Source organism: Hordeum vulgare, chromosome 3H (genome assembly GCF_904849725.1).
Source record: "Hordeum vulgare subsp. vulgare chromosome 3H, MorexV3_pseudomolecules_assembly, whole genome shotgun sequence".
Classification (NCBI taxonomy): Eukaryota; Viridiplantae; Streptophyta; class Magnoliopsida; order Poales; family Poaceae; genus Hordeum; species Hordeum vulgare.
In genome coordinates, this window is record NC_058520.1 from 532,778,038 (window position 1) to 532,788,201 (window position 10,164).

Genomic DNA, 10,164 nt, shown 5'->3' on the forward strand with positions numbered 1-10,164 from the left:
AATCCTTTTATACGCTATCGATCGGCTGGAGTATTATTTTTTTCCCTCTCGGAGCAAGGGAGGAATCTACTCCTACTTGGTTAATGGTCCAAGTATGCATGAATAACCTGACGTGTTTCAGAATGTTGGATTAACTGCTCCCAGGCCGGCTGCACGGGACGTCCTTTGTTGACCGGGACCGGGACTGGAAGAAACAGGGACCCCCGGCGTAATTTTCTGCGTGCTGTTGTTGCGGTTGCGGCTGGACTGGACCGGACTGTTGCTTGGCACCCAATTTATCTCTTTGCAGCAGCTTGGAACTTTGGATGCTCTGCGCCTGATGAAGCAAAGCAGGATCCTGACCTCACCTCACTGTTCATCTTCGTATGGTTGCATCATCGGTGGGCGCGGGCGCGGACGCGCGCGTGCTACGCAAGGCCGAAAGCCTTTCGAACTCAAAAGCTCCCCCGGCTTGTTTTCCATGAGATGAGCATTTTTCCTGTGATCAGATATGCATCGCAAATGGCACTATAGTAGATTCTTAAAAGCATCCCTACCACATCCCGTATAATCGCCGGAACCGTAAAATTTCGATGATTATATGGCTGTGGACTGTTTTTTTTTCTTCTTTCTGCCAGAGCAGATACTGTAAACGCGGCCTCGTCCGTAAAACTTTTACGGTGGCCTGTAAACGCGACCGCTCGATCGTTATATCTGCGGGTTCGACTTCTGGATGCCGGTCCAAACCCTAAAAGCCCCCCACCTCACCGCTGGCGCCTCCAATACGCCGCCGCGCGCCTTCATTCCGCCGCGTAGCCGCTTCATTCCACCGCCCTTGATGGCCAACTCCGACAACCGTAGAAACGACGACCCCGAGAGGGCTCGTTGCGTCAGATCCGTCGTCGCCCGGAAACGCGCCGCCAGCCGGTTCATGCAGTGGGGCCTGACGCCGCCGCCGTCGCTCCTCCGTCGCGAGACAGAGGAGTACGACCGCGCGCGCGTCCGCCTCTTATCCGGCAGATCCTTCGAGGTGTCGAGCTCGCGCTTCTTCCTCCCCCGATGAAGAGGGAGCTCGAGGAGCTCCCGCCGACGCAGATGGAGCCGGAGGCCAAGGCAGTGCCGGAGTGACGTGTTGGGGCCGTCGTCGGGCCGGAGGATTTCCTCCCCCTGGCGGAGGCGGATATCCGTTTGCCCGCGTTGCTGGCGGGGAGAGCGCGGGAGGCGGAAGAGTACCAGCAGCGCCGTCGGAGGGAGGAGAAGATCGGCACCGTGCTCTACGAGCAGGGTGTCACGTCGGCCCTCATCTTCGGCCACAGGTTGGAGGAGTGGTGCTGTGAAGCGACTGCGCAGGAGCGCATCTACGTTGAGCTCCCCTCCGACGAGGACGACGACTGAGCGCACTGCGCATCTACTACCGCACGAGCTCGACTCCGATGAGCTCAATTTTGCTTAGCGCGGTAGGATAGATAGTAGCTCCGGTGAACACCAGTAGTTCGCATGATCGTGTGTTTTATGTAAAGCTCTGAATGATTATGGTTCCAATTTCGTTTGCGAATGATTTTTTTGAATTATGCAGTTTGATTATACGCAGGGCCGTTGAGGGGCATGTGCGAGCTGTGCGCTCGCACAGGGCCCCCAAAATTGTGGGGCCCCCAACTAGGGTCCATATGTATATATATAGTCTGAAATTTTTTAATTTTAGACTAGATAAATATACTTCAGGTAGGCAACAGTCAATCCATGCATTCGCGAGCGATGCAGGCAGCAGATGCAGGCCGTGCCTGGGCCATGCAGGCAGCAAACGTTTGGGCGTTTGGGCAGGCCTTCCCAGCGTATATACGCATATTTTAGCCTTGCAAGGACGAGCGTATACGAAACGGAAGTCCCAGCCCCTGCCCTGCGCTACGCACATCATCCAGTCGCAACCCCTGACCCGTTCCTTCGGACTGAAACGGCGGCGGCGATCGAGACGACGAGATCGCTTTGCAGGTTGCCGGCCGCAGCGAGGCGACGAGCAGAAGCGGACGCCGGCAGGACGCCGTCATCACTCGTAGTGTCGTGGCTCGTGTGTGACCTATCAGCAGAGGTAAACAAAGTTCCTCAACCTAATTACCTGAATCGAGACACCCTTCTAGGTGAAATTTCCAAAGGTCACTTGCCCATAAAAATTTCTGAATCTCTCTGAATATTGAGCTTTCTTAAAGCTTTGTTTTGCCTCCATATATGCGTACAGATCACATCAAGCGAGTCTCTCATCAAGGAGTAGGCTATTTTGCACGATAAGAGGCTGCCTAAATGGTAAGAAATTTAGACCAATCTCGGTGCGAGTCACTGATAATCAGTCGACACGCCGTCGAGCCCCGCGCCCCCGCGATCCCACGTATAGGATTTTGTTAACCATTCCTGTAACTATTGCAAGTGCGGAAAGGAGCTTCTCTAAACTCAAGTTGTTGAAATCCTACTTGCGTTCTACTATGACACAAGAAAGTCTCAATGGTTTGGCGACAATAGCACTTGAAAATGATGTCTTCGAGAAGATTAACTATGAAGATATAATTGAAGATTTCATTTCAATGAACACAAGACGGATGGCACTTTTCAATAGAGCATGAGGTTAGTTTATTGGTTTAAGTATTCCATATTGATACTTGAAAATTTTCTACGTATTATATGAAATAACATAAATTTTAATTACATAATTAGGTGATCATGCTAGTGTTATATTATGTTTTTTTAAATATTAGGGCCCCATTTTGCTTTTCGCACCGGGGCCTCGAATTTCTGGAGACGGCCCTGATTATACGAGGTCTGTTCTGCTGCGCAACATTTCATTTCGCAAAATTCCACTTTATCAAAATGTAAAAACACGGTTGCAGGTCGCAATTATACAAGGCCTGCTAAGATGGTCTAAACCCTGCCTACATTTACCGGCATGCATTTTTCTGCTTTGGAAACGTAGTGTGATTGCTGCTCATGTTTTACGGCTGTGGAATTCGGTCACCACCGTTCTGCCGGTGAACAAGGAAAAAAGGGCATCGGCGGCTCGGCGCTCGGGTGGCAGTGAGGTCTGCATCCCTGCAGCATGGCGAAAGGTGGCACACCATATGCGTCCATGCTGCGCATGCGCAGCGCTTCGGATTCCACTGGCGCTCGATTTTTGGGCGGTGCCGCTGACGTAGGAACGGCGGGCATGATAGTCTTCGCGGCGAAAGAAAAGGTTGCCTCGTTCGAAGGCAGATTCGTCCAACTTTTTCTGTAGGGGGAGCAATGAATTCTGGGCTGTCACTTCGTTTGGTACGCACCCGGATGGCCGGATGGCCTAGCACTGGTCAGCGTCTGGTCTAGCCAATTCTGTTGCCTGGTACAGCTCGGGTGTTTGGTCGACGTTACACCATGATTTGGACGGAGGGCATTTTCCGGGTGTTTCTCTAGAGGGACTTTTAGGGGCTGTTTGATTTCCAGCCTAAGGTTGCCACGCCTAACCTTAGTCATGCCACAGTACCTTAGACATGTGTTTGGTTTATTGTCATACTTGTGGCTTGCCACACTTTTCTAGTTATATGGTCTACATGTCATACACTCAATTTTTTGTCAAATCTTGCCACACTTATGGTGTCCATTTTGTTAGCCATACTTTTTGTGGCAGCCACACTTTGCCTTAGGTTAGTTGTGGCAAAGTTAGTCATGAACCAAACATGCCCTTAGTCCCATGTGAAAGAAACATGAAGAACTTTTAGGAACTAAAAGGGGTATTATCCCCTAATAATAAAGCGCGGAGCGTTTCTGTCGTCCGTCGCAGCGTTTTTCAGAAAATTCCTTGTCGTTTCAGGTAATTAACCCGCAGTCCTTCTGTAAGTCGGGTCGAACCGTTTTTTTTACTTTTTATGAAAAACCCCCTGTATTTAATCCGAACTAACCCGCGGTCCGCCCTCCTCCAGCGCCGCCGCTTCGACTCCGCGCTCCGCCCGTCCCCCACCTTCCGCGGCTTCTCCCCGGCCTCCATCGCCTCCTCGCTCGCCGCCATCCCGCGCCTCATCCTCCCACGCTCCGCGGGCCGCCTCTGCCCGCAGCGGCCCTTCCCCTCCCCGTCCTCCTCCTACCACCGCCGAGTCGCCGCCGCGCTCACCCTCTCCTTCCTCAACTGGTCCCACTCCGACGCCAGCCCGCGCGCCATCCCGCTCACCGAGGCCCCGCTCCGCGCCGCCGCGCTCGCGCGCTCCCCGCGCTCTTCGGCCTCCTCCGCGAGCACGCCCCGCTCGTCTCCACCGCCGCGCTCACCGACGTCATCCGCGCGCTCAGCGAGGAGGGCCTCCCGCGCCAGGCCCTCGCCGCCTTCCACCGCGCGCGCCAGCTCCAGTGCTCCCCGGACGCGCAGTGCTACAACACGTTGGTCGCCGCGCTGTGCCGGAACGGCCGGTTCAAGGATGCCAGGTTCTTGCTTGACCAGATGGAGCGCCCCGGCGCGCGCTGCAAGCCTGACTCCTACACCTACACCGTGCTCATTTCCTGGTACTGCCGGATCGGGGCGGGGACCGGGTGCCGGAAGGCCGCCAGGAGAAGGATCTACGAGGCCGGCAGGCTATTCCGGAGGATGGGGGAGAAGGGGCTGGAGCCTGACGTTGTGACCTACAACTGCTATATCAATGGTCTGTGCAAGACGTACCGCGTGGAGCGTGCACACGAGGTGTTTGACGAAATGGTGAAGAAGGGGTGCATGCCAAACATGGTGACATACAACTCGTTTGTGAGGTATTATAGTGTGCTGAATAAGGTTGACAAGGCTATTGAGTGGATGAGGGACATGGTGGCGAGTGGGCATGGGGTGGCGACATCAAGCACGTACACCAAATCTTCATACGTTTATAGAACTCCAGTTATTATCTCATGCTATCCATCCTTGAATTATTTAACCTACATCCACACATCATTTTGATAGTATGTAAGCATGGCTTATGTTGATTTTCAGTCCTCTCAAATCTATAAGCGTGTTTTTTCAAGGAATGTTGTTAATGTGGCATACCATTTCAAATGGGGATGCAGTAAAATGTGAAGAGATCTCAAATGCTGATTCTCGTAACCTATTGAGTGTACTAAAGTCCAGAACATAGGGTATCGATAAAATGATGATGCAAAAGCAAACATATTGTTAATGCTTTGGCTTACCTTTGAAAGTACAACAATGTCCATTAATACATATGATAAGGAAACAAATAAACCGTTATTTCTTATGTAACTTCAGAAGATCTTGATTGGATGTTTCGAATAACTGAACAAGGAGAAACTACTTTTGGCTCTACTTTCATGTGGTTCCATAGCGTAGCACGGGCATTTTACTAGTTGGGACTAAAGAAAGAAGTCTCTATAGAAGGGTCTTTTTGGGACTTTTTTGACACTTTTTTCAACAGTGCCTCCAACTTTTAGCATGTTATTTAATAACTTCTAGTACATTACTAGGGGTAACATGGTCTTTTTACATGTCATTTAATGACATCTAGTCCCTGTTTAGTCTAGTACAACTTTATTCTTGTAGACGTTGTTGGGCCTTCAAGTGTAGAGTTTCTCGCGGTGCAGCGCTGGTGTCTACTAGCATCCCCAAGCTTAGGGTTTTGCATATTTTTAGCATGATTGACACTAATAGGATTTATAGTGAAACCATTGCAATCATGCTTTTCATTCAAGGAGCCCTCGTGAATCACTTCATAAATTTCTTCATCACGATTTTCAGATTCACGCATCTCAAGCAAAACTCCTTTAAGATAGTCAAGTGCACTCAACTCACTAGCAATTGGATCAACATAATTGGATCTCTTAAAGAGATTAGCAAGTGGATGAGGATCCATATCACTAGATTTTCAGCAAGCGAAGATGCAAGCATATTGAAGGCACATAGCACACAAGCAAAGGAAAGGCAAAAAAAATGTATATTTTTATTTTTCATAAGTGGGGGAGAGAAAAACGAGAGGCAAAAAAGTAAATGCAAGAGATGAGTTTGCGACACTTACTTGGATGAGTTCTTGACTTGATCCTCCCCGACAACGGCGCCAGAAATCCTTCTGCTACGGCACCAGAAATCCCCGGCAACGGTGCCAGAAATCCTTCTGCTCCCTCTTGAGATTGCGTTGGTTTTTCCCTTGAATAGGAAAGGGTGATGCAGCACAGGAGCAGTAAGTATTCCCCTCAGTTTGAGAACCAAGGTATCAATCCAGTAGGAGAATCGCGTCAAGTCTAGAGTACCTGCGCAAACACAAAAGAGCTTGCACCCAACGCTATAAAGGAGTTGTCAATCCCTTCAAGATTGATTGCAAAGTGAGATCTGAAGGCGGAAAGTGCAACGAAGTAAAAGAGTAAGGCTGAAAATATGGTGTGAAGTAGACCCGGGGGCCATAATGTTCACTAGAGGCTTCTCTCAAAATAGCAAATATTACGGTGGGTGAACAAATTACTGTCGAGCAATTGATAGAACCGTGCAAAGTCATGACGATATCTAAGGCAATGATCATACATATAGGCATCACGTTCGAGACAAGTAGACCGATACTTTCTGCATCTACTACTATTACTCCACACATCGACCGCTATCCAGCATGCATCTAGTGTATTGAGTTCATCACGAACAGATTATCGCTTTAAGCAAGATGACATGATGTAGAGGGATAAATTCAAACCAATGATGAAAACCCCATCTTTTTACCCTTGATGGCAACAACACGATGCGTGCCTCGCTACCCCTTTTGTCACTGGGTGAGGTCACCGTACGGTATGAACCCAAAACCAAGCACTTCTCCCATTGCAAGAATCATAGATCAAGTTGGCCAAACAAAACCCACAACTCGAAGAGAATTACAAGGATATGAAATCATGCATAAGAGAGATCAGAAGAAACTCAAATAAGATTCATAGATAATCTGATCATAAATCCACAGTTCATCGGATCTCGACAAACACACCGCAAAGAAGATTACATCGGATAGATCTTCATGAAGATCATGAAGAACTTCGTATTGAAGATCCAAGAGAGAGAAGAAGCCATCTAGCTACTACATATGGCCCCGAAGGTCTATATGGTGAACTACTCATGCATCATCGGAGAGGTCATGGTGTTGATGAATAAGCCCTCCGTATCCGAATCCCCCTCCGGCAGGGCACCAGAACGTGCCCCAGATGGGATCTTGCGGAGACAGAAGCTTACAACGGCGGAAAAGTATTTTCGTGGATCTCGCGCAGTTTTAGAATTTTTCTGAATTTATAGGCGAAAGAGGTAGGGCAGACATGCCACAGGGGGGCCACAAGCCTACTAGGCGCGCCCCCCTTGCCACGCCTAGGGGGCTTGTGGGGTCCCCTGCTGCCCCTGCCTTGGTTCTCAAGTCTGGCGCGTATCTTCTGTTCCGAAAAAAGCTTTTCGGAAGTTTTATTCCGTTTGGACACCGTTTAAAATCCTCCTCTGAAAAGGGTCAAAAACACGGAAAAAACAGGAACTGGCACTTGGCACCGAGTTAATAAGTTAGTCCCAAAAAAGATATAATAGATATACAAAACATCCAAAGTTTGACAAGATAATAGCATGGAACCATAAAAAATTATAGATACGTTGGAGACGTATCACCCATATATTAATCTTTACCTCCGAACCATTCCAAAGCTCCTCGTCATGTCCGAGATATCATCCGGGACTCCAAACAACCTTCGATCACCAACACAATAACTCAACTATATCTATATCGTCACCGAACGTTAAGTGTGCAGACCCCGCGGGTTCAAAAACTATGCAGACATGAGTGAGACACCTCTACGGTCAATAACCAATAGCGAGGCATGGATGCCCATATTGGTTCCTATGTATTCTATGAAGATCTTTATGGGTCGAACCATGATGTCAAGGATTCAGCTAATCCTGTATGCAGTTCCCTTTGTCCATCGGTATGTTACTCGCCCGAGATCGATCGTCGGTATCTCCATACCTAGTGCAATCTCGTTACCGGAAAGTATCTTTACTCATTCCGTAATACAAGATCATGTGACTAACTCCTTAGTCACATTACTAACAAGCTGATTGTGATGTTGTATTATCGAGTGGGCCCTGAGATACCTCTCCATCACACGGAGTGACAAATCCCAGTCTTAATCCATGCCAAATCAATACACATCCTCGGAGATACGTGTAGAACATATTTATAATCAGCCAGTCACGTTGCGACGTTTGATACACACTAGGCATTCCTCTGGTGTCAGTGAGTTGCATGATCTCATGGTCACAGTGCAAGGACATATTTCTACCCTAGTGGTTTTGGTGATTGATGACAATGCATTTGGGGACTAATTGTATGTACTAAGCCTTTCAAGTAATTCATCATTTGGCACAAGATGATTCATACCCCTCGGTGTATTTATATGAAGACGGTTTTCTCTCTTACGTTTTGTTGTCGGTGGACTTGAGTCGTAGGAAAAGCCATACTATTAAGAGGGGGTCCGCTTCGGAAAGTTTTTGGTGGAATCATCACGCACACATTCCTTCGCACCCTCTTTCCCGCCTCAATGGAGCATCCTACCTTGCCCTATCCTGCCTAGAAAGATCCAAGTGGTAATACCGCTTTGTTGAACGGTACTACCTCTTATCAGCGGTAGTACCGCCCTGGTTGGCGGTAGTACCACTCCCGGCGGAAGTGGTCTAGCTAGTTCCGCTGGCTAGTGTCGCTGCCCGTGGGTCTCGACACTTTTCATGTTGGACTGAGCGGCTTCTGGAGCGATAGTGCAGGGCGGTAGTACCGCCCAGCGAGCGGTAGCACCGCTTGTTACTACCGCGCCAAAACCCCTTGGTACTTCTAAGCTAGGTTCGTAGCATATCCTGAGTGGATATAGGAGGTGGTAGTACCTCTTATGAGCGGTAGTACCGCTCTGGCAATACTATCTGCGTGTGCCTCCTTCTGTGGCTCCTGTCCTCTACCCCAGCGATAGTACCACTCCTCACTGGAGCGGTACTACCTCTTATGATCGGTAGTACCGCTCCCTGGAGCGGTAGTACCGCTTTCATGCGGGATGAGTGAGTGGGTAACTGTTGGATTTGTTCCCTCACTATATAAGGTGGTTCTTCTTCCCCACGAAGACCACCTATGTGACAGCCCGATGCCGACGTTCCCGAAGATTCCCCTCTCTTTCCGTTTCCGTCGTGTGTCTATTTTTATTTGTCGCATCATCATCGCATCATGCACATCATCTGCATTGCATCGGCATCTCCGTTGCCGTCAGTTTTCAAAACTTGCATCCGTTGTTAGTTGCCAGTTCGCTTCGTTGTTCGTTCTGAGCCCGACCGCACACGCACGCGCCCGCGGCTTCGTTCGAACCCGGTTTTAAAAGTGTGCGTAAAACTTTCTCTGATCGGATTGAGATTTGACGTGCGGTCCTATTTTAATATAGCCAGGCCGCCTGTCGAATTTCGTCGCGATCGGAGTCCGTCTGGTACCTGAACGGTCGACCGTAGCGGCACCGTCTTCGGTTATTCGTCGGACGTCTGTCGGTGTTTTTAAAACTCGTGCCACGCCGCCCGTTCTCCCTCTCGTCTCCGGATATCCCCTCTACACGGCCGCGTACCCATTCCCGCGTTCGGAATCGTCCGAATCCGACCGCACGGTTGTATCCGGAACAAAATTCCGGGTAATCTAGCCCCCCATATGTCTATAAATAGACCCCTCCTAAAATTTAGGCACCCCCTCTCTCTCTCCTCGTTTCCCGTGCCAAACCTAACCCTAGCGCAGCCAACCCTCCTCCTCTCTCCTCCTTGGCGTCGCCGGCCCGCCAGGCCCAGATCGGGCCCGGGCGAGGCCCATCCGCCGCCGCCGCCGCCCGGCGTCTCCCTGGCCGCCTCCCGAGCCCCGCAGGAGCTCCACCGGGGCCCCTCCTCGCCTCCCCACAACCGTGCCCGAGGCAGCAGCCCCGAGCTGCCGTGCCCCGCCGCCGCCTGCCCGGGTCACCGCCGCCTTCTTCCGGCCGCCGGAGCCCCGGATCCCCACGTGCGTCGCGGCTCCCGCCGGTGCTCGCCATGTGCTGCCGCCCGTCCGCGTCCCGCCGGCGACCGCCGCCGCAGCTCCAGATCCTGCCGCCCTTGGCCTTCCCCACCAGCCTCGTCGTCCCGCCGACGGTCCCTGTAGCCGTCGCCGCCCAAGTCCCGCGGCCTCCCTCCAAGCAGCGACG

At 50.7% G+C, this 10,164-nt stretch overlaps 1 pseudogene; it reads left to right on the forward strand.

Annotated features, from left to right (window-relative positions):
• The first annotated feature begins 3,863 nt into the window (after positions 1 to 3,863).
• LOC123441985 lies at positions 3,864 to 4,912 on the forward strand (annotated as a pseudogene).
• The last annotated feature ends 5,252 nt before the right edge of the window (positions 4,913 to 10,164 follow it).